The following is a 25,995-nucleotide window of genomic DNA, read 5'->3' as shown; positions in this document are numbered from 1 at the left end:
TTTTGTGTAGACATATGTTTTTATTTCTCTTAAATAAATTCCAAAGTGCGGGATTGCTGGGTTATATGATATGCCTATGTTTAACTTTACAAGAAGCTGCTAAACTATTTTCCACAGTAGCTGCATCATATACATTCCCACCAGTATTGTATGAGACTTTCAGTTGCTTCACATCCTCTTTCGTATATGGTATTATCAGTTATTTTTATTTTAGACATTTTGGTAGGTGCATAGTATGTTACTGTGATTTTAATTTGCATTACCCTAGTGACTAATACGTTGAGCATCTTTTTATGTGCTTGTTTCTCATCCAAATGTCTTCACTAGTTAAGTGTCTATTCAAATTTTTTGTCCAGTTTTAATTGGGTTGTTTTCTTACTACTGAGTTCTTAGAGTCCTTTATGTATTCTAGATAATTGTCCTTTGTCAGATATGTGTTTGCAGATGTTTTTGTAGATATTTCATGGATTGTCTTTCCATTTGAGTGTCACTCAAAGAGCATAAACTTTGAGTTTAGTTAAGTCTTTTTTCAATGAATCATGTTTTTGGTATTGTATTTTAAAATATCATGCTTTAACCAATGTCACAAAGATTTTCTCCTATGCTTTCCTCTAGAAGTTTTATGTTTTACACTTTAGATTTATTTATTTTGAGTCCATTTTTATATATGGTATGAAATATGAATTGAGTTGTGATTATTGTGTGTTTACATATGGATGTTCAATTATTTTGCCCTATTTTTTGAAAAGACTGTCTGATCTCCACTGGAATACCTTTGAACTTTTCTCAAATTTCAACTGACTGTATGTTGTGGGTCTGTTACTGGATCTTCTGTTCCATTTCATTGAACTATTCATCAATCCTTTTGCCAGCACCACACAGTGTTGATTATGGTAGATTTAGAGTAAGTCTTAAAATTAGATAATGTGCCTCTTCTTTGTACTTCTTTTTCAAAGTTGTTTTGGAAATTCCATTTTGTTTGCTTTTCCACATAAATTTTAGAACCATCTTGTTGATTTCTACCAAAAAAAGCCACCTGGGATTTTGATTTGAATCACATTTAATCTATAGATCATTTTTGAGGCAAAATGACAACAGTGTTGAGTCTTCCAATATGTAAATATGTTATATTTCCACTTTAATTCACATCTTCTTTGATTTCCTTCTTCATTGTTTTATACTTGAGCATGCAGATTTCATATGTTGTTAGATGTATATCTAAATATTTTATTTGAAGATGAGCTATTTGCAATGTTACTTTAAAATTTTTCATTACAAGCATGTACAAATACAATTGATTTTGTGTGTTGGCCTTATATACTATGACCTCACTAAAACTCACTTATTAGTTCTAATAGCTTTTTAATAGCCTCTTTGGGAATTTCTGTATAGACAACCATCTCTTCTGTGAATAGAGATAGTTTTATTTACTATTTCTTCCTTTTTTATCTGCATATCTTTGATTTATTTTTCATGCCTTATTGCACTGGCTATCGCTTCTAGTATGATATTGAATAGGAAGGTGAAAGTGACATTCTTGCCTTGTTTCTCATCTTTAGGGAAAGAATTTGGTCTTTGAGCATTAAGTATGATGTTAGTTGTAGATTTTTCATAAATGCCTTTTCTTAGGTTGAGCAACAAAGGAATATTCCTTCTATTTCTGGCTTGCTGGTAGCATTTTAAAAAATTATGAATAAATGTTGAATTTAGTCAAAGCCCTATTCTTTAACTATTTGAGATGATCATACATCCATTGGTGTGGTGAATTACTTTAATTGCTTTTTAAATTTTAATACTAACTTACATTCCCAGGATAAAGCTTACTTGGTCTTGCCGTTTTATTCTTTTCATATATAGCTGGATGTTATTTGCATATGTATATAAAAATAGGGTTTCACCATGTTGCCCATGTTGGTCCTGGAACTCCTGGACTCAAGCAATACGCCTGCCTCAGCCTCCTAAAGTGCTGGGATTACAGGCATGAGCCACCGTGTCTGGCCTTGATTTGCTAATATTTTGCTGCAGTTTTGTGTATGTGTGTTCATAAGGCAAATTGGTGTATCACTTTCTTTTCTTCTCATAGCTTTGTCTTCTTTTGGTATCAGGGTAATGTTGACCTCTCTCCTCTTTTATTTCTGGAAGAGTTTGTGGACAATTGGTATTATTTTTTTCTATAAATATTTAGTAGAATTCACCAGTGAGGTTATCTGAGCCTGCAGTTTTCTTTGTTACAAGATCTCAGACTATGAATTTATTTTTGAAGTGAATATAGTACAATTTAGGTCATCTTTTTTTTTTTCTTGAGAGAACTGCTACTTGTCTTTTCATTTCTTTGACAGCGTCATTCAAAGAGTGAAAGATTTTACACTAGTCATAGTACTTAATACAATAGACAATAGCAAACAATTGTAAGTTCTTAAGCAGCACAGTACAGTGAAATAGTAGTGTTCAGGAAGATGAGTCGGATTTAGACCGGATCAAAGAAAGAGACTGGAGTTAAGGAGACTATCTAGCAGATAGGGGTCAGGGCAGAGGTGAAGGTAGCAAAAAGGAGGAAAGTGAACACTTGGAAGTCACTTTAAAGAAAGAATTGACAGGACTCAGTAACTGTCTGGAAGTAGGGGCACTCAAGAATGAACCTAAGATTCTTTGTGGAGAGATGGGAAGAATGGCAAAACTGCAGACATAGGTAGCTGGACAGAAAAGGTAGCCATTGTACAGGCCCGGGTCATGCTTCCTCTTGGGATATATTCAGTGTTAAGTAAGTTGCTATGGGAATTGCTAGTGAAAATAGCATCAGAAGGGATGATAGTAAAAGAGATTCCTGAATTAGCAAGGCCAGGGTGCCCCAGAAGAAAAAGAGAATCAGGTAGGATTTCCATATGAAATACAGCGTGCCTAATTAAGTTAGAATTTCTCATGAAAAATGAATGATTTTTAAATAAGAGTGTTTTAACATTGCACTTTACACACGTTAAAATTAATTCATTATTTATCTTAAATTCTAATTTAATTGGGCATTCTATATTTTTATCGCTAATCCTGGCAACTCTAGCATCTGAGAACTGTGATTTCCTTCTGGGATTGGTCCCAAGAACCTCAAAGGAAGAGAGCATCATAAGAAATCACAAAAGTTTCAGAAGACTTTAAAATGCCAGTCAGTGTAGGTGGAGGACCAGGCTGTTGATGACAGAGGAGCACTAATATTGTCCAAATCGCATGCCTATTTTCTTTCTTTCTTTCTTTTTTTTTTTTTTTTTTTAGGTGGTGTTTCACTCCTGTTGTCCAGTCTGGAGTGCAATGGCTCGGTATCAGCTCACCACAACCTCTGCCTCCCAGGTTCAAGTGATTCTCCTGCCTTAGCCTCCCAAATAGCTGGGATTACAGTCATGTGCCACCACGCCTAGCTAATTTTTGTGTTTTTAGTAGAGACAGTGTTTCTCCATATTGGTCAGACTGATCTCAAAGTCCCAACCTCAGGTGATCCATCCGTCTTGGCCTCCCAAAGTGCTGGGACTACAGGCGTGAGCCACCATACCTGGCATCACAGGCCTATTTTCAGGTTTGAGTCCATAAATACAAATGTTAGCTGCATTTGAATTTCTCTCTGAGTAATATTAAAAATCACTTATAACCCAAGGAAATGACAGACCAAACATAGTATTAAAACATATTTCAAGAAAATTAAATATTATTATTTTAGTTCAATTTTCTAGAGACAGAGTCTGGCTCTGTCACCCAGACTGGAGTGTAGTGGCACCATCATGGCTCATCCAGTTTCGAAATCCTGGGCTCGAGTGATTCTCCCACCCAATCCTTCCAAATAGCTTGGACTACAGGTGCATGCCACCACACGTGGCTCCTTTTTAAAATTTTTTATAGAGATGGGGTCATTCTATATTGCCTGGGCTGGTCTCAAACTCCTGGCCTAAAGTGAGCCTCCTGACTTGGCCTCCAAGAGTGCTAAAATTACAGATGTAAGCCACTACATCTGGTCTAATTTATTTTTAAAATAGCAATTATAATAATCTTATCAAAAGAGGATAATTAGAAAAATTATGAAACTGGCATTACAGACTTTAAATTGTTTTATGAGATAAATAATAATATACACTACATACTAGGGAACTATGCCTTAAGATATGCATCCTCACAGCAACTCTCCAAGAATAAGTACTAATATGCCTTTTTCACAAATGAGAAAACTAAGACTTAGAGGGTTTTGTTCTCTTACTTCAGGTAACAGAATGTGGTGGCTTCATATTGGGGCAGCTTACTTAAGCTGGAACTGTATTTTCTGGAATTCCCTGAACTTGTATGGTTCCTGTTTAGAGTTGGCCACAAGAGGTTTCTGTGCACGATTTGGAATGCAGAAGCGAAGCAGTAGCCATTGCACGCAGAGCAATGTTGCTGATCTCCTGGCTCGCTTTGGCTTTGTCGGCAGGAGGGAGCAGCTGCAGTCACAGGTCCCTTCACTCCTGCCCGTCTTCGTCAGATACTCTCAATCCTGGACCAGGTTAGATGCAATGAGAGACAGTACAAAGCCACAATCCTGTGTTATTGCGAGCAGGTGTTCCGCCTTTCCACCACTGTGTGTCCAGCTTTCCTTGCCAACTGCCTGCCCTGCTTGTCATTTTCAGTGGCTTCAGGCCCTCCAGCAGAGGCAACATTGAGCCCCTGTATAGGCTTCAATCCATGCTCCTGATTAGTGCTTTATCTGCTCCTCCAACTATCCTCTTCTTTGCAGACCTTTATTATCATGTCTCCCACGTTTGCACAAATCTAATCCCTGTAATGAACCCTTTATTCAATATTACTCCTAGGAGTTCTGCTTCCTGGGTTGAACTATTGACTGATAACCAGAGCAAGCAAATTGGGCTCCAAGGCTTATATCAGTTCTCCTCTTATACTGAAGAAAAACAATTAAGATTTATGCTTTTACGGCCCAGTGAGGTGGCTCACACCTGTAATCCCAGCTTAGAGAGGCTGACACCGAAGATCCCTTGATCCCAGGAGTTCAAGACCAGCCTGGGCAACAAAAAGACCCTGTCTCTACAAAAAAATTAAGAAATAGAGGGTTGTGTTGGCATGTGCCTGTGGTCCCAGGTACTTGGGAGGCTGAGGTGGGAGGATGACTTGAGTCTGGGATGTTGAGACTGCAGCGAGCAGTGAGTGCGCCACTGTACTCCAGCCAGCCTGGGTGACAGAGTAAGACCCAGTCTCAAAAACTTATACAGTGATATTTGGATGACGTTTATTATCAAGCTTGGCTTATTGTTATAAATGGCATATTGCTTAGTTATCTTGCTGAAACTGGTAGGTTTCACAGCAGTTTGAAGCTCTTTCATGTTTCCCAACGTGCTGTTTTGAACTTCAGTCATTGTGTATATGTCATCTCTCATACTGAATAACAATGTTCTTCAAAGACAAAACTGAGATTTTTTTTCTCCAATGACTTCTGCCACAGTCTTTTGCAAAAGCAGGTGTTCAATAAATATTTGTTGGCTAAGCACAGTGGCTCATACTTGTAATTCCAGCACTTTGGGAGGCTGAGTGGGGAGGATCACTTGACCCCAGGAGTTTGAGACCAGCCTGGGTAACATAGTGTGGGACCCTGTCTCTACAAAAAGTCTCAGTTGCTTGGGAGGCTGAGTGGGAGGACTGCTTGAGCCAGCAAGGTTGAGGCTGTAGCTATAGTCAGTTGTTACCATGCTACTGCGCTCCAATCTGGACACAGAATGAAACCCTGTCTCAAAAAATAGAGTTTGTTATTTTAAATATGAGCAGTCCAATTCCTCAAAAATATACAGAATACTCCCATATTAGCAATATGAACTTACACTTGGGGACACAAAGGATATGTCATAATATGTACAAGAGTTGTTGCGGTTGTAATGCATAGAAAGGTCAACAATTTTATACAGGAATTGGACTACCATCCAAGGGGCTGTAATGTTCTTGTTGCAAGCTGAGAAGCTTCACAATGAAAGAATATCCTGCCCTTCTTAGTCTGAGGCATATTGTGGAGACATTTGTCACAAATTACTAAAAAGATGCCTGGCCTGTTACCGATAGAGTAGTGCATCTATCAGTTTTCTTAGTCCTCGGAAACATACTCTGACAATCAGAAAAAGATATTTTTGAAGGATAATACGTTGCTCTCAGAATCTCTGGATCAGAGAATGAGACTTTTGAGCAGTGAAACTAGCTCCCCAGGAAAAAATGTGTTTCCTTAAATTTTGTGCTACTTACAAGCAATGGCTGTAGACATGACACAAATTTAAGTTTAATCTGTATTTTTGTTATTATTTTTGAGGCAGAGTCTCGCTCTATTTCCCAGGCTGGAGTACAGTGGCATGATCTCAGCTCACCGCAACCTCCACCCCAGGGTTCAAGTGATTCTCTTGACTTAGCCTCCTGAATAGCTAGAATTACAGGTGCTCACCACCTGTATTTTTTCCCCAACTAATTTTTGTATTTTTGGTAGAGATGGAGTTTTACCATTTTGGCCAGCTGGTCTCAAACTCCCAACCTCAGGTAATCCACCCACCTCAGCTTCCCAAAGTGCTGTGATTAAAGGCCTGAGTCACCACAGGCTGCCTAATCTGTATTGTTAACATTTCTTCATCACTTAAAGTCTAGACAGTCAACAAAGTAAGACATCAAGCTCTGATTTGCATAGCATTTGCCAATTTTCGTGGTGTAAATACTGCCACTGCAGACAGTCTCAAGCTCCCAATGTGATGCCATTGAACATGGAATTGGGAAGAGATGTACCATTAAAGATACAATAGGTGTAAATAACCCTACATCCATAGATAATAGTAAAATTAACTAGGAAATGATAAGTTTTGAGGGTTTGCTACCTTTTAAAAACATAATTTATTTAATTGTATGTTTATATAACTTTGTTTTCAGCATTAGCTTTAACAACTGGCTCACAGCATTTCTGAAAATTTATCAGTCAACGTTTGCAAGCTGGTACAGCTGGCTCCAGCACACCACTGCTTTGGGACCAGCTAGTCAAAAACAGCACCGCAAGTCACCCACAGCAACATGTCAGAGCAGATAGTGTCATACAATAGCAAGACACCCACCCTGCCACTGGCATTGGCTCTGGGCACAGGAGGGTACAGCTACAGCCTTGCTAGTTTAGGAGACATACACAGTTGGCATCAGTCACCAGAGTACCATGACCCTGTGTCTTTGTGTTGCTAGCTCCCAAAACTTTGATTTGGTAGATACATTTGATAATAGCCCTCACTCAGAAACATGGAATCTGCAAAAAACAAAAACCAAAAGAAAACACAAGTATTTCACATTTTCAATGTAGTAGGTAGCTGGCTCTGCCTCATAATGAGACGGATTCTCCAAATAGAGAAAAAGAATTGAGATACTGGGTGACCAAGTCAAGTGTCTTCCCAGGTCTGTATTTCCTCCTGTTGATTCCCTGATAACAGTATGCAATTTTCTCTGGACCTAAACTTCTAAAAATAGAAAGAAGAAAGAAAAAAATAAGAAAGAAAGAAAAGGGAGGAGGGGGGTTTGGAGGGAGACAGAAAAAGAATCTTGGAAGGACTTAAATGATTCTAACTCACATGATGAGTGAGCTCCAGTCCACTGGAAAATGTGCTCCCCTCCCTCCCAGAAATGGTCAGCCCAGTCTCATTCTCATCATTAACCTATCCAGCTCCAAATCAGGGTCTCAAAATGCTGTGTACATCTTTTCTAGTTTCATTGCCATCCCATCTCAATAATCTGGAATCTATGGAACAAGCCATAAAATTAATCACTAGATTAATTTAGATCATATATAAAATAGTAGGAAGAAAAGAGAAATTACCTAAAATGTAATGTTAATACCTGTCTCAAGAAAAAAAGAAAAGAGAATAGTCTTTATTTTTTTTGGTCTCACCGTGTTGCCCAACTGGTCTTGAACTCCTGGCCTCAGACAATCCTCCACCTTGGCCTTCCGAAGTACTGGGATTACCCACTGCACCTGGCCAGTAGTTCTCATTTATATAATAAATCACCAGTCCGGGTAGAGGTTATGATTTCCTCCTCTACTACACAATCCATATTTTCTTTACCCTCACCTAGCACTTAGGCTGGTTGGGATTTTTAACCCAAGGGATAACTCATCTCATCATTCCTGAAAGACAGGAGCCCTTAATGGTCCTGCATATGTGGGGTTTCTATGATTTGACCACTACCAAGATAGTATTAAGAGGTGACCCGATACAGCTTTAAGAATTTGTGCAGCTGAGCGCAATAGCTCACGCCTGTAATCCCAGCTCTTTGGGAGGCCAAGGCCGGTGGATCACTTGAGGTCAGGAGTTCAAGACCAGCCTGGCCAACATGGTGAAACATCTAAAAATACAGAAATTAGCTGGGCGTGGTGGTGTGCACCTGTAGTCCCAGCTACTCAGGAGGCTGAGGCAGGAGAATTGCTTGAACCCAGGAGGTAGAGGTTGCAGTGAGTCAAGATCATGCCACTGCACTCCAGCCTGGGCAACACAGTGAGACTTCATCCTAAAAAAAAAACAAAAACAAACAAACAAAAAAACAGACAAGAAATGAAATAAGTAAATAAATAATGTGATACACAAGAAAGCAACACATTCTGCAGTGCAAAAAATAAATCTAGGAAGAAGAGTCTAAATCTAGACTCTGGCTGTTTTGTCTCACCACCACTGCCACCACCACCACCTCTCCACTACTCTCTATGGAGTGCGGCAGAAACACCAACGAACTCATCTGTGTCTATCTTTAAGACTCCATTCACATCATGGCCCTTTTGTTATGACGATGTGCAGGCACATTGCAAGTAATTCAATTATAGGATGAGAATGTTACAGTATTTCACACTGCAAGTAATTAAGTCATAGGGATGAGAATGTCGCATTAGTTCTGTCTTTGATTTGTAGTGGCTGTGAAATTTGGAAGACTGGGTTTGAATTCTAGATCCATAACCTATGTGTAAGATCCTAAGCAAATGGCTCGACCTCTCTAAGCTTCAGTTTCCTCATCTGTAAAAATGGGGACAATAATATTTAATTCATTGTTGAATGAGGTTGTCATGAGAATTAAATACAATAATCTGTAAAGTGCTCAGGGGCAGATATTAAGAGCTCCGTAACCTCTGAACTTCTATTTCCTAAGGAAAACCTCATGAGGATTTGTAAAGCACTCAGTCTCATCAGGAAGACACTTACAAATGATCATAAAATGCCTCAGCAGGTGTCTAATCTCACCCACTATAAAACTGTCATGATTAAGAGCAACACACAGACTGCATCAATTCTATGGAAAGTCTCAGTGTCAGATTTAGAAAATAGCAAGGCCTGAGCCCTCGAGTGCAGGTACTGAGTCTTGTTCCCACTCTGTCCCTACACGCTGCCACACCTCATAGAGGACATGGCAAAAATCAGGCACTAAAGAGATCTTTATTGAATAAATGTATTTTTTTAAAATCATGCCTCCAAATTCTAGAGGTCTCCTTTATTTATTTATTTTTCAACTTCCAAAGCCTTCTACAACAACACACTTCCAGTCAAAATTCCAGCAGGGTCGTTTTTCTTTTGTAGCAATTGAGAAGCTGATTCTAAAATTAATGTGGCAATGCAAAGGGTGAAGAATACCCAACACAATCTTGAAGAACAAAATTGGAGGACTTTTATTTTCAGGCACTAGAACTTAAAACTACAGTTATTAGGACAACACAGTATTCATGCATAGATAGACAACTTGCCATATAGAACAGAATAAAGAATCAAGCAACAGCCCCATACATACAAGATTATCTGGTTTATGGTAAAGGTAGTAGGACAATGAGGAAAGTATTGGTGTTGAGTCAACTCGGTATCTATATGGGAAAAAAATGTACCATAACCTTTACCTCACACCTTACACAAAAATAAGTTCCATGTAGACTACATGTAAGAGGTGCATGTGAATAGTGCTTTTTAGAGAAAACACAGGAGAAATCTTTATGATATTGGAATAAGCAAAGATGGCCATCATGATATATGGAATAGGCAAAGATGCAACAAAGAGGTCTAACCACAACATTTAAAAGTGATATAACAAGATTATATTAAAATTAAGAACTCTGTTCATCAAAAGATGCCCTTAAGAAAATAAAAAGAGAAACTATAAAATGGGAGAATATATAACAATACGTATATCTGACAAGCCCGCAACCAGAATATACAAACATTTCTACAAATCAAGAAAAAGACTGCCAATAGGAAATGGACAAAGACTTGGACAGACTTTTTTCCTTTTTTTTTTTTTTTTTTTGAGACAGAGTCTTGCTCTGTTGTTCAGGCTGGAGTACAGTGATACAATCTCAGCTCACTGCAACCTCTGCCTCCTGGGTTCAAGTAGTTCTCTGCCTCAGCTTCCCAAGTAGCTGGGATTTCAGGCTCATGCCACTGCACCCAGCTAATTTTATATTTTTGTAGACACAGGGTTTCACCATGTTTGTCAGGCTGGTCTCGAAGTCATGACAAGTGATCTGCTCACCTCGGCCTCCCAAAGTGCTGGGATTACAGGTATGAGCCACTATGGCTGGCCCTTGAACAGACTTTTAACAAAAGATTATGTAAGAATGGCCAATAAACCTGTGAAAAGATAATATCATTAGACAATAGGGACATGCAAATTAAAACCACATTGGCTCTACCAAACATCTAAAGAAGAATTAACACCAATCCATTTCAAACTCTTCCAAAAAAAAGAAGAGGAGAAAACACTTACTAACTGATTTTATGAGGCCAGTGTTACTCTGATACTAAAGCCAACCCAGGAGGCAGAGGTTGCAGTGAGCTGAGATTGTATCACTGTACTCCAGCCTGAACAACAGAGCAAGACTCTGTCTCAAAAAAAAAAAAAAAAGGAAAAAAGTCTGTCCAAGTCTTTGTCCATTTCCTATTGGCAGTCTTTTTCTTGATTTGTAGAAATGTTTGTATATTCTGGTTGCGGGCTTGTCAGATATACGTATTGTTATATATTCTCCCATTTTATAGTTTCTCTTTTTATTTTCTTAAGGGCATCTTTTGATGAACAGAGTTCTTAATTTTAATATAATCTTGTTATATCACTTTTAAATGTTGTGGTTAGACCTCTTTGTTGCATCTTTGCCTATTCCATATATCATAATGGCAATCTTTGCTTATTCCAATATCATAAAGATTTCTCCTGTGTTTTCTCTAAAAAGCACTACCACAAGAAAACTACAGACTAATATTCCTTATGAATATAGATGCAAGAAACCTCAAAAAATACTATTGAATCAAATGAAATGGTATATTAAAAAGATTCAAAACTATGACTAAGTGGAATTTTAAAATCAGGAATACTAGTGTGATTCAGTATAAGAAAATTAATCATTGTAATATATAACATTAATAGGATGAGGGGGGAAACCCACATGGCTATCTCAATTGATGTAGAAAGGGCATCTGACAGAATCCAACACCTTTTTATGATGAAAACACCCAGAAAACTAAAAATGGAAGGAAACTTCTTCAATATGAGAAAAGGCATTTTAAAAAAAAACTGATAGTTAACATTATGCTCAATGGGGTAAAAGACTAAAAACTTTCCCGCTGTGATCAGGAGCAAGGCGAAGCTGTCTGTTTTAATAACTGCTATTCAACAGTGCACCCTAAGTTCTAGCCGGAGCAGTTAGGCAAGAAAAATAAATAAAGGACATACAAATTGGAAAGGAAGAAGCAAAGCTAACTATTTTCACAGAGGACATGATCCTCTCTATAGAAACTCTCAAAGACTCTACAAGAACAAACCAGAATATTTGTTTTTAGCTGCACTAAAATCTGCTTTTAGCAAAGTTTCAAAGAACAAGATCAACACACAGAAGAAACAGTTGTTTTTCTTTCTTTTTCTTTTTTATGAGACGGAGTCTTGCTTTGTTGCAAGGAGGACAAAGGGGGCTGGAGTGCAGAGGCATGATACCAGCTCACTGCAACCTCCGCCTCCCAAGTTCAAGTGATTCTCCTGCCTCAGCTTTCCAAGTAGCTGGGACTACAGGTGCATGCCACCACACCTGGCTAATTTTTGTATTTTTAGTAGAGACAGGGTTTCACCATGTTGGCCAGGATGGTCTCAAACTTCTCACCTGAGGTGATCCACCTGCCTTGGCCTCCCAAAGTGCTGTGATTACAGGCGTGAGACACTGCACCCGGCCAACAGTTGTTTTTCTATACACCAACAACAAACAACTAATAAAGAAATTAAGAAAACAGTTTCCTTTTCCATAGCATTTGAAAGAATAAAATACCTAGGAACAAACTTAACCAAGGTGATGAGAAATTATTACTCTAGAATCTACAAAACATTACTGAAAGAAATTAAAGAAGATTTAAGTAAGTGGCAAGACATGCTGTGTTCATGGAAGAGAAAACTTAATACTGCTAAGGTAACAATACTGCTCAGAGTGATCTATAGATTCAATGTGATCTCTATCAGTGTTCCAATGATAGTTTTTACAGAAATGGAAAAGCCTGTTCTCAAATTCAAATGGATTGTAAAGGACCCTGAATAGCAAAAAAAAAAAAAAAAAAAATACTAAAAAAGAATAAAGTTGGAGAACTCACACTTCCTAATTTCAAAACTTACTACAAAGCTGCAGTAATCAAAACTATATGGTACTGACATAAGTTCGGCATGTAGATCACTGCATTAGAATTGAGAGTATGAAAATAAACCCATAAATCTATAAAAATTTGATTTTCAACAAGATCATTCAATGGGAAAAAGACTTGCTTCAATAAATGGTGCTAGGACAGCTTGATATACATGTGCAAAATAATAAAGTTGGACACCTACCTCCTACCATATATAAAAGTCAAATCAAGAAGGTTCAATAATCTAAACATAAGAGCTAAGATCGTAAAATTCTTAGAAGAAAACAGAGGTGTAAATCTTCATGACCTTGAATTTGACAATGATTCTCAGATACGACAACCGAAAGCATAAACAACAACAAAAATAAATTGGATGACTTATGAAAATTAGAAGCTTTTGTGTTAATGTCAAAGATATTGTCAAAAAAGTGAAAAGACTGTATATAGAATGGAAGAAAATATTCACAAATAAGTGTCTGGTATCTAGAATGTAGAAAGAACTCTTACAACTCAAGACAAAAAGGAAAAAATCCAATTAAAATATAGGCAAAGGACTTGAATGGACATTTCTCCAAAGAATATAGGCAATGAAAATATACTCAACTTCATTAGTGATTAGGGAAATGCAAATCAAAACCACAATGAGGTTCATACCTGCTAGGAGGGCTATAACTATAATTTTAAAAGCAAATAAAAAACGACCTGAAAATAATGTTTATTTCCTGCCAAGGATGTGGAGAGTTTAGAACCCTAGTATAGTGATGGTGAGAATGTATTTTTTTTAAGGCAGAATCTCACTCTGGTGAAGAGGAGTGGTGTGAACTTGGCTCACCACAACCTCTGCCTCCTGAATTCAAGTGATTCTCATACCTCAGCCTCCTGAGACTACAGGTGTGCACCACCACACCCAGCTAATTTTTTGTATTTTTAGTAGAGGATCCAATGCTATATATCCTTAAGGGAAGGTTAACAATCATGAAACATGGAAAAGTGGAACCATTTTATTCTCGGAAAATGCCACCAAACCATTTACTGCAAATGTCTAAATTGAGTTTATATTTTTATGAAAAATAAATTTGAGGTTCTGTCAAAATCTGTCAATTCTCTTGAATTCCAGTTCATTTATATTAAACCAGGCATGAATTGACAAGCTCTTAACCATAAGCTTGAGACAGACATTTTGATCTTCTCAGTTGGAATTCCTGTTCTGAACACCTATACTCGAGGCACATACATCGTCCCTTGGCTATCATCCCTGTGCCCATCTGTTGGCATGGCTAGCTGCCCACTCTCAAGTTTGGACTCCCGCCCTAGTGTGGAGGTGCCAGGGAGTAACGCTTTACAGCGGCAGCATGTACAGCAATGTCAATGTATTCTCTGCCCAATGTTGCAACACGGTGTCCACTAAACTTAGGTGCTGTGTGTTTCACTTTACTGGATTACATTTTTCATCATATGTTCTTGATAGATAAAATGTAAAGGACAAGAGTAGAGTCTGGGGAGAAGAGGATGAAGGAAGTGAGCTTCCTGGTTTTTCATGTTTTAAAAATGTGCCGGGGGCCAGATACAATGGCTCAGTCTATTATTACAGCACTTTGAGAGGCCAAGGCAGGCAGATCACTTGAGGCCAGGAGCTTGAGACCAGCCTGGCCAACATAGCAAAACCTTGTCTCTACTAAAAATACAAAAATTAGCCGGATGTGGTGGCGCATGCCTGTAACTCCAGCTTCTTGGGTAGCTGAAGCACAAGGATTACTTGAACCCAGGAGGTGGAGGTTGCAATGAGCAGTTAGTGCCACTGCACTGCAGCTTGGGCAACAGAGGGAGACTCTGTCTCAAAAATCAAACAAACAAAACAAAACAAAAAACCCTGTGGGTTAATTTCACTGGTGCAGCTACCTTGGAAAGCCAGGAAGATCATCATCAGTACCCCATAGGAGGAAACATCACCCCTTTTCTGGGATCAATCACAACAGACAATTGAGCCACAAAAGACGGTACCCATTCCTTTAAACAACCCAAAGGGTTAAAAGGCTGAAGTTCTTTTTTTCCAAAAACTTTGTGATGTCTCTTCGTTTCAGGCTTAGAAACACTAGGAGGTTTTCTGGGTGTTTCTAGGCTTTAGAGAAACTACTGTTTATCTTATTAGTGTGATTGAAATAGAAGAGATAAAAATCTACTAGATAGAATCTTCCAAATTCTAAGGCGATTGTTCATAGCTCTGTTACAAACATTAAAACATAGGTCATTGAGTATAAATATCTTGTTATTTCCTATATTTTATTATATCTAGGAGTATGCAATGGAATGTTAAAGCATAAGGTTTTAAACCCCTATATAAGACAATTTACAGTCAAATCTCTGATTCTTCAAATTCAGGAGGAAGGGGTTAGAATCATACATATAGAAGGAAACACAAGATCTTATAAGGTCTGATGATTTAGTCTTTGGTTCAGAAGAAAATGACTCAAGTCATAAACCCAGGCATTAATCTTGCAGAACTCCTGGGAGATGAAGAAGGTGAATTTTCATTAGAAGGACAAATGATACACAAGAATATCAGTAGAAATCACGGGCCCATTACGGTTGCTTTTGTACCTTTTGAAAGTGCTGAAATAATGAGTATGATAGTTACCAAGATTCGGGAGTGAATTTATTTTCTGCCAAATGATATGAATTATCTTTGTTCTGTGACAAGTCTGATAAGCCAGAGGAAAAGAATAAATACATTCTTTTACCCTAAACAATTAGTAAGCACATAGTATGCATCTATTATGTGCCTAGCACCACAAGGAATTTGAAACCTACTTGTTAAAATCAGTGTTTATCAAAAGAAGACTGTGGTAAAAGCTTCCTTGAATTTAGTCTCACAAGAATCAGTTTTCTGATCTTGGATACACCAATTACTAGCTATAAAACAGCAAACAAACCGTTTATTCTCTTTGAATCTTACTTTCCTTATGTTTCCTGATGAGGATAATGCCTGTTCTGGTTTCTTTCTAGTGTGGTCACTGTTGTGAATATGTTGACTATGTAAAATTTCTTTGAAAATCAAAATCTGTTGGCTGGGTGGGGTGGCTCATACCCATAATCCCAGCACTTCATGGGGCCGAGGTGAGCGGATCACCAGAGGTCAGGAGTTCAAGACCAGACTAGCCAACATGGTGAAATCCTGACTCCACTAAAAAGAATACAAAAAATTAACAGGGCGTGGTGTCAGGCACCCGTAATCCCAGCTACTCCAGAAGCTGAGGCAGAGAGAATTGCTTGAACCCGAGAGGTGGAGGTTGCAGTGAGCTGAGATTGCCCCACTGTGCTCCAGCTTGAGCAAAAATCAAACTGTACTATCATCCTTATACATTTCTGGGGAATTGTTTTCTTTGGTATTTGAAAAAAAAAGTCTTGTTAACTTTTTTCTTGAAGGAAACTTTGTATTGTTTTAATTATTTTTATGTACAGAAAACTCAACAGTGTACATTTAACCCAGCTTAGTGACAAGTTCTTTAGCCTTTGCCTTTTCAAGCTTGGCAATGAGAGCCACAGACTTGGGACCCTGGACACTGCATCCCCAGTGATGGCGGATCTCATCTTATCAGTCATTGTAATTGGTCCTGATAGCTTCCACCAGCTTAGCCAAAGCGCCTTTGTCTTCCAAGTTACCCTGTGTGAAGGCGACAGTGGTGTAGGACTTCCTGGGGACTAGATGTCCCAGTTTTACCTTCCCCTTGATAATGCAGTAAGGGACCCCCATTTTACGACACAGGGCAGGCAAGAAGACAGCCAGCTCAGTGGGGTCCACGGCGTGTGCAATCACCACCAGCTGAGCTTTCTTGTTCTCCACCAAGGTGATGACGGTGTTAACTCCCTCTCGAAGGACAGGTGGTCTCTTAGTGGGGACGTCCCCTTTGCCAGCAGCTTTCTGCCAACAGCCTCTGTTGCTTCTCTTGCTTTGTCTCTGATCTGTACTTGTGGGCCAGCTTAAGTAGCTGAGTAGCTGTTTGGTGGTCCAGGGCCTGGGTGAACTGGTTAATTGCAGGAGGCACTTTCAGCCACTTATAGGGGATGGCTCTCTGCCACTGCAACCTGATATAGCATGGTCATTTTACAAAGGGGGTGAGGTCTTTTTGGGCTGGATGTCCTGTCCAATACCAAAATTCTTAGGCTTTTTCTCAAACAGGGGATTCACCACTTTCTTGGCCTCCTGCTTCTTCACGACAGCAGGGCCGGAGCCACCTTCTTCCCCTTTGCCTTCTTTCCTTTCCGCATCTTGGACAGCAGGAGGAGAGCTTGTTAACTTTTTATTTTAACTTTTATTTTAGATTCAGGGGTACATGTGCAGGTTTGTTATATAGTAAATGGCATATCATGGGGTTTGGTGTACAGATTATTTCATCACCCAGGTAATAAGCATGGTACCTGATGGGTAGTTTTGTGATCCTCACCTTCCTGCCTCCCCCCACCCTCAAGTAGATCTCAGTGTCTGTTGTCCCCTTCTTTGTGTCCATATGTACTCAATATTTATCTCCCACTTATAAGTGAGAACATGTAGGGTTTGGTTTTCTGTTCCTTTAACAATTTTTTTTTTTTTTTTTTGAGACGGAGTTTTGCTTGTGTTGTCCAGGCTGGAGTGAAATGATGTGATCTTGGCTCACTGCCACCTCCACCTCCGGGGTTCAAGCAATTCTCCTGCCTGAGCCTCCCGACTAGCTGGGATTACAGGTGTGTGCCACCATGCCCAGCTAATTCCTTTAACTTTTAAGTTAAATGTTGAGTACAAATGTGGAGGTTTTTTTTTTTTTTTTTAAGAAGAGTCTCACTCTGTCACCCAGGCTGGAGTGCACTGGTGTGATCTCGGCTCATTGAAATCTGGATAGATTATAAAGGTAGAACCAGTAAGACCTCCTCACAGGTTAGATGTAGGGGTGCAGAAGAGAGATGAGCCAAGGATGACACCAAGGCTTTGGACCTGAGCAATTTGGAAGAATGAAGTTGCCATTTACTGAGGTGGGGAAGAGAGTCGGATTTACAGTTTTTATCTAGGGGAAAATCAGAAGTTCCACTTGGGACACATTAAATTTCAGATGCCTGTTAGACCTTCATGCCATGCTGTATAGGCAGGGACATATTTCAGGGAGGGGGTGTGAGCTATACATATAACATTGGGAGTTGTCAATACAAAGGAAGTTTGTCAAGCCTAGAGATTGCGTGAGAGCAACCTAGGAAACAGACAGGTTGAAAGACTGAGCCCTGGGGTGCATCAACATATAGACTTAAAGGAGAAAAGCATCGGGAAGAAAGTTAGTGAGAAATCACTGCCATGTTGGGAAGGAGCACAGGAAGATCTCTTGGAATTTTTAAACCAGATTCATCAGTTTCCCAAGACCATATTCTGTCTGTTTATTGAAAACTTGGCAGCCCTGTGTCAAGTGGTATTGTTTCTTTTCACAAACAAATTAGAACCCGTTTAGTACTATGTTTGAGTGCTATCAAATATTTAGGTAATCACTTGCAGGACTAATTGACCTTTGGGGATGTCTTTGTAGCCCCTTCTAGAATGTCAAGTGTTTTGTTTTTAAATAATAAAAAATTGTTGCTCGAGAGTATGCAAATCAAATTCTCAGTCCAATTAATTACATGTTAATGTTTTGTTAAGCAAATCTGCTTAAGGTGAAATTGCTCTATGGCCAGTTTTAGCAAGTAACAAACTGATATTCGGGGTCACAGAAGGTCTTTAATGCAGGAATAATGTGAATCAAGGGAAATGTGTGTGAATTATATGGTAAGAGTTGTCTGTTCTCTTTGCACGGAAGTTTTCCAGCTAATTGAGTTCATTACTTGTCCCATTAAAAGAGATTAAGTATGTCAACACTGTAGCTGGATAATAGAAGGTCTGTAGCAAAAGTCCGGCTCAAGCTGGAGTTCAAATCTTTACTTCTAGGGAACAAGATATAAAGATAAGGGGAATGAGGAAACGGAGGTTTTAGCATTCCGGACTGAATATGAAAAGAGACTCGGCAGGCCGCAGGGCACAACCAAGAATGAAAACGGTGGGGGGAAATCTCACAAGATATTCTCCACTTCTTCAGGTCTGCCCCTCTGCTAGATACATTTCCGCTCTCCTGTCTTCCCGTTTTGGTAACTACATAACACATTCACCATGAGGCAGGAAAATAGGGTCTGGAGGCAGGGAACATACGACGGATTCATACTGCAGTTACAACAGGAAATATCCTCTCAATAGGGCATACACTGAGGAAATTACTTTGTAACTTTACTTTGTCCTCTTCATTTACATAGGGCATACCCCAAGTAGAGGGTATTTACACTCACAGAACCTCTGTACCAGGGCCTTTGTGCCCCGTGCTCAGGCCTGCTCACACACTGGGGAGTGTACTTTCATTTTCAGTAAATCCCTTCATTCCTTCCTTGCTTGCTTTGTGTGTTTTGTCCAATTCTTTGTTCAAGATGCCAAGAACCTGGACACCCTCCACCGTTAACAACCATTCTATCCCATCTGAGCAACTCTTTTATTTTACTGGCTAGAATATTCTTGCTAAGGATCTATACCAAGGACACACATGTGTTGTGCATTGTAGCCAGCTGTTGCCTCCCTGCTGCAGTCTCTATACGTATGAGCCAGGTGTGGCAATCACTGCTATTGGCTCCCAAATCCGTTCTCTCCCTTTCTCTACAGCAACTCTGGAATTTTAGCCAACACAGACCACATAGAATAAACATTATTTTTTCCAGGCTCCTTTGCCATTCCATTCTGACAACATACCCATTTTGAGATTTACAAAAAGTTTTGCCTCTTCCATGAAACTTTACCTGATTCACGTACCTGAAAGGTGACTTTATTCTTCTGTGAATGCTCCCAGGATTTTTACCTGCACTTCTGTTATGACATTTATAAAAATGTCTGCTATACATTCCTTAACACTTTTCTGAAACAGAATCATGCCCTGTCACCCAGGCTGAAGTACAGTGGTACACTTAGAGCTCACTGCAGTCTTGAATTCCTGGCTCAAGTGACCCTCCTGTCTCAGCTGCCTGAGTAGCTGGGACTACAGGTTTGCAATCCCATACCCAGCTAATATTTAATGTTTTTTTTTTTTTAAGATAGGATCTCTCTGTGCTCCTCAGGTTGATCTTAGACTCCTGGCCTCCTTCCACTTTGGCCTCCCAAAGTTCTGGGATAATAGGCAAGAGCCACTGCACTCAGCCCCATTCCGTAACACTTGTATCTTACAAGCTCCTTGGATACATGAATTGGATTTTATTTATGTTCGATAGCCTCATATCAAGTAATTTGCAAGTAGAAGGCACGCAATATTTTTTGTGTATGCTGTCGTGGAAGTAGCTCCTTTGTTACTTTCTTCCCACTTGTTTTGGACTTAACTCTCCTTTCTAATGTTTTAATTTCAAATCTTTATTCTTTATTTATTTATTATTTTTTTTTTTTTGGAGCTGGAATCTTGCTCTGTCATGCAGTGGCACGATCTCCACTCACTACAATCTTTGCCTCCTGGGTTCAAGCATTTCTCCTGCCTCAGTCTCCCAAGTAGCTGGGATTACAGGTGCCCACTACCATGCCTGTCTAACTTTTGTATTTTTTATAGAAACGGGGTTTCACCAGGTTGGCTAGGCTGGCCTCGAACTCCTGTCTTCAAATGATACACCCACCTAGACCTCCTGAAGAGCTGGGATTACAGGTGTAAGCCACTGTGCCTGGCCAATTTTAAAGTGATTTCTGGGGATATGATCTCTCTGCAATGAAAATAAAAACAAAACCATACTTTGATAACTCTTTCTTGAAAATTCACTTAACATACAAAATCAGCTTGAAATTAGAAGCTGAGACAATTTGATAAACTTTTAATTTTACACTATTTAGAAAAGCCACCAATCCACCTTTGTCTGAAATGAAGCCTTTTTTGAATTATAGATTTTGTCAGCATATTTTATAGAATAATAATGTCAAGTTTTTGAGAAAATAAAACCAGATAAAATGAACTGATGAAGAAGGCTATGTAAGACTCAATTACAATGTAAAGAAATGCGTCTTCAGTAAGATAGTTTCTCTCAGTGCTTAGTTGATAAATACTGATGGTTAGCAGTCCTTTGGAGACTACTATATGCTCAATCATGACTATTCCTGAATAAAATACTTATAGAATCCTAAGAAGTTTATCCAAACTATAAAAACTTTTTGTTTTTGAGCAGGGTCTCACTCCTGTCACCTAGGCTGGAGTGCAGTGGCGTGATCACAGCTCACTGCAGCCTTGACTTCCCGGGGCTCAAGTGATCCTCCCATTTGAGCTTCCCAACCAGCTGGGACTATAGGCACATGCCACTATGCCCAGCTAATTTTTTTTGTATTTCATAGAGATGAGATTTGGTCATGTTGCCCAGGCTGGTCTCCAACTCCTGAGCATAAACCATCCGCCCACCTCAGCCTCCGAAAGTGCTGGGATTACAGGCATGAGCCACCATGGCCAGAGGACAAACATTTTTATGTGGAATCTAATTTATACTTAATAGTTACAAGCCCTTTTTATAGATCATTGAAAGGTGGAAATAGGCCAGGTGAAACAGCCTGGACAGAAACCCCATCTCTACTAGCAATACAAAAATTAGTGGGCCGGGTGCGGTGGCTCACTCCCGTAATCCCAGCACTTTGGGAGGCCGAGACGGGTGGATCACGAGGTCAAGAGATCGAGACCATCCTGGTCAACATGGTGAAACCCCGTCTCTACTAAAAATACAAAAAATTAGCTGGGCATGGTGGCGCATGCCTGTAATCCCAGCTACTCAGGAGGCTGGGGCAGGAGAATTGCCTGAACCCAGGAGGCGGAGGTTGCAGTGAGCCGAGATCGCGCCATTGCCCTCCAGCCTGGGTAACAAGAGCGAAACTCCGTCTCAAAAAAAACAAAAACAAAAATTAGGTGGGCGTGGTGGTGCATGTCTGTAGTCCAAGCTACTCGGAAGGCTGAGGCAGGAGAATTCCTTGAACCCGGGAGGTGGAGTCTGCAATGAGCCAAGATTGCACCACTGCACTCCAGCCTGGGTGACAGAGTGATAATCTGTCTCAAAAAAAAAAAAAAAAAGGTGAAAATACGTTTATAATAACAATTATAGCAAACTCAAAATTCACAAGATATAAATTAATGAGGCTTCACGTGACTGGATATTCAAAGTAGTAAAAGTCCTCAACATGTAATTCCTTTTGTTTTTCCAAATGTGACTGTAAAACTTTCATAGCTTTTATACAAGATGACTATGTAATTAGGTGATAGAAGGAAGAGAATATTTTCTCTTCCTGCTAAAGTCAAGACTAAGTCTAAATTCCTATTATCATAAAAATATTATTATAAAAATGGCAGATTTTGATCAGCCTGGAAAAGTCTTAGTTCAGGTTTGATTTCTGGAGGTCGCAGATGGAGTTGCAAAAGCAGCAGCACAGCTTACGTGTTCTGGGAGCAGCAGCAGGTTCTGGGGTTGCAACATGTATATAATGCTTACAAAACTGTTAAGAATTTCACAATTGGAAAAAGTTAAGCTAACAAATTTTCCACAATAGGAAGAAAAGGAATGTTTTTGACTTTAGGATTCATGAGTTAAACTTATATATCAGTTTGTAATAATGAATTACTGATTAATTAGAAAAAATTCAGAAGCATTTATAATTTTCACCTTATAATAAGTCAAGGGCAAACATCTTACAGCCTCTCATAGAAACTCATACATTCATACTTATGAATGAGACTCATGCTATTCCAGATCAGCATTTTAAGGTTTTTGGTCATGATCATTAATAAACTTGCAGAAGAAAAGATTACTTATTCTGATAATGTCATTGTAAGTTATAGAGACTGAGCTTCCAAGCATGAAAATATGTGACATTCCAAAATGATTTAAAATTTGGAAATATCACTTCATTTTAACCACTAGGTTTAAAGTGTGTATTTCTCTTATCTTTAAAACGGCTAATTTAAAATACTTTTAAAAGGATTAATAGTATTATGTAAGACAGTAACACTCCTATTCTCAAACCAATCTTAAATACATGTTTCTGAGATTGTTCTGAAGGAGTCTCTGCCTTCATACTTGACATACTGATTTCAGAAATTAGTCAGACATAAAGTAGAGGTACAAGAGACACCAAATTTTATGTAGAAATTGATACCCTACAGTTATTTTAAAGTGCTCTTTGCTTATTTCTGTGGTCTTTTTTGGGGGGACCCAATATAGCCTGGACCTACCTTTGAACTGTATTAGGAGAGAATGGGACTGGGTGCGATGGCTCATACCTGTAATCCCAGTGCTTTGGGAGGCCACGGCAGGAGAGTAGTTCAAGGCCAGGAGTTTGAGACAAGCCTGGCCACCACAGTGAGGCCCTGTTTCTACAGAAACTGAAAAAATTAGCTGGGCACAGTGGCACACACCTATAGTCCTAGCCACTTGGGATGTTGAGGCAGAATGGCTTGAGCCTAGGAGTTTGAGGTTGCAGTGAACTGTGATCATGCCACTGCATGCCAACCTGGATGACAGCAAGACCCCATCTCAAAAAAAAAAAAAAAAAAGAGGGTGGGATATAATGTGATATTTGCAAAGAAATTTACTAGTGTTTTGGTATAATTGTCAATTAAAAATATTTTAAATTTTACTTCATTGTTCAAATCTTGCCTTGTAGTTAAAGGGTTCTTTCCTGAGCTAAGATTTGTCTTTGAAGTCTATCTAATTTTTTATTTTATTTTATCTTATTTTTGAGACAGAGTCATGCTCTGTTGCCCAGGCTAGAGTGCAGTGGTGCAATCTTGGCTCACTGCAACCTCTGCCTCCAGGTTCAAGCAATTCTTGTGCCTCAGCCTCCCAAGTACCTGAGATTACAGGCGTGTGCCACCATACCTGGCTAATTTTTGCATTTTTAGTAGAGACAGGGTTTCAACATGTGGCCAGGCTGGTCTCGAACTCTTCTCGTCAAGTGATCTGTCTGCCTCAGCCTCTCAAAGTGCTAGGATTACAGGTGTGAGCCACCATTCCCAGGCTCTAATCTAATTTTTTAATTATTTGATTAAAGAGAAAAAGCCAACACTAACAAATAGGAACCTGGAACTTAGAGATGAAACTAAGACATTTCTCTCTTCTCGCATATTAAAGCATGTGGAGGGCAGGTGCAGTGGCTCATGCCTGTAATCCCAGCACTTTGGGAGGCTGAGGCAAGAGGACCACTTGAGCTCAGGAGCTGGAAGCTGCAGTGAGTGAGCTATGATTGAGCCACTGCACTACAGCTTGGGTGACAGAGGGAGAACCTGTTTCAGTAAAAAGAGCATGTGTGGTAGGCAGCCTCTAGGATGGCTTCCTGTAACCCTCATCTTCTGGTAGCTGTGCCTTTGTATAATCCCCTGAGTTGGGGCAGGACGTTGTGACTCAGTTCTAATGATTAGAACACAGCAGAAGCCATGATGCAACCCTGCAGAGACTAGTTTACAAGACTGCTGCTTCCTTCCCTCTTGGCTGCCCAGTCTCTAGCTGTGTCTCAGATCATTCATTCCTCTATGTTGTGAGCTGCCCTATGGAGAGGCCTGTGCTGTAAATAATTCTTTGATTAGTTTGGGTCCTCAACCCAGCATCCCATAAGGAATGGAGGCCTCCCAACACCTACATGAGGGAGTCATTGAGCATCAGTAGACCCTTGAAACAGACTTGGCCATCAGCTTGACTGCAACCTCAAGGAACATTCTGGACAAGAACTGCCCTCCTTGTTACTCGACCCCCAGAGTCCCCAGTCTCAGAAGCAGGGAGATAAAGAATGTTGTTTTAAGCTGCTACCTTTTGGAGGTAACTTGTTTTGTAGCAGTAGATCAACAATATAGAACATAACTTCTAATAATTTCCTAATTAAAACCCATTGAATGGAAGCCCAGAAAACCCACTTTTAGATCATGTTTTACTCAATAACTGGTAATGTTATATAATGTATAGGGTAGGAGTTCATGAAACTCAGAAGTAGCTTTTTTTTTTCCTTTTTTTTTTTGACAGGGTCTTACTCTGTCACCCAGGCTGGAGTGCAGTGGCACAATCATGGCTCACTGCAGCCTCTAACTGTTGGGCTCAAGTAATCCTCCTGCCTCAGCCTCTCGAGTAGCTGGGACTACAGGAGTATGCACACCACCATTCCTGGCTAACATTTCTGTTTTTGTTTTTATTTTTGGTAGAGATGGGGTTTCACTATGTTGCCCAGGCTGGTTTCAAATTCCTGGCCTCAAACAATCCTCCCACCTTGGTCTCTCAAAGTGTTGGGATTACAGGCATGAGCCACTGAACCAGGCCAGCATCTTATATTTCTTAATGTGAGATTTCATTTTCCAGAAGTCAGTAAAGATCTAAGCTCTGATGTCAGACTGCCTGGGCTTTAATCTTGAGTCTACTAGTTATTGAGTGTGCACAGATACATGAATCTTTTCTCCAAAACTTATTTTTTTTTGTCTTTAAATGAAGATAATTGTAGTACTGTTGTAAGAAGAACTAAATGAAGTAATTCAGTAATTTAAAGTGCGTGGTATCTAGTACACATTTGACAATGGCAAATTGTTATCACCATCAGGTCAGAGAAGAGACTGACGGCTTTTATTCTTGATACTTTTCTTCCCAGCTTGCAAAAGAGCCCTTTGCTGTTTATAAAATAAAAATACACCTAGTTTGCTTTTTTTTTTTTTTAAGGTGTCACCCAGGCTAGAGTGCAGTGGTGTGAATTCGGCTCACTGCAACCTCCACCTCCCGGGTTCAAGTGATTCTACTGCCTCAGCCTCCTGAGTAGCTGAAATTACAGAAGTGCACCACCATGCCCTGCTAATTTTTGTAATTTTAGTAGAGACAGGGTCTCACCATGTTGGCCAAGCTGGTCTTGAACTCTTGAGCTCAAGAGCTCTGCCCACCTTAGCCTCCCAAAGTGCTGGGATTACCGGTGTAAGCCACTGCAGCCGGCTAGTTTCCTATTCCACAGGGAACTATGACTAAGAGTTGTTTCAGGTTTTAATAGCGAGCTCTATTTAGAAAGCATTTTCATTCTTTAAAAGAATATTTGGATTTATACAGTTCTCGTTTGGGCTATGATGAAGTTTTCATAAGTTTAACATGGGATAAACATACATTGCCAACTTGCATGATACTTTCTAGGTACTTATCAGGAAACCTGAATATTGATAAGACATAAATTGTGTCCATAAATTCGTGCTTCTCTTCCCCAAATACAGCAACATTATTTATGTGAGTATATTGTTTCCTTCAGAATAATAGCTTTATTCATTCAACAAATATGTATCTAGCACCTCCTATGTTCCAG

General features: G+C 39.5%; 1 pseudogene; it reads right to left on the bottom strand.

Moving 5' to 3' along the window:
• Window positions 1–16,128: 16,128 nt before the first annotated feature.
• Window positions 16,129–16,916, bottom strand: LOC144577096 (large ribosomal subunit protein eL8 pseudogene; annotated as a pseudogene).
• Window positions 16,917–25,995: the final 9,079 nt, after the last annotated feature.

This window comes from Callithrix jacchus, chromosome 7, assembly GCF_049354715.1.
Source record: "Callithrix jacchus isolate 240 chromosome 7, calJac240_pri, whole genome shotgun sequence".
Lineage (NCBI taxonomy): Eukaryota > Metazoa > Chordata > Mammalia > Primates > Cebidae > Callithrix > Callithrix jacchus.
Note: the sequence above shows the minus strand (reverse complement) of the source record. Positions and strands in the feature narration are given on the sequence as shown.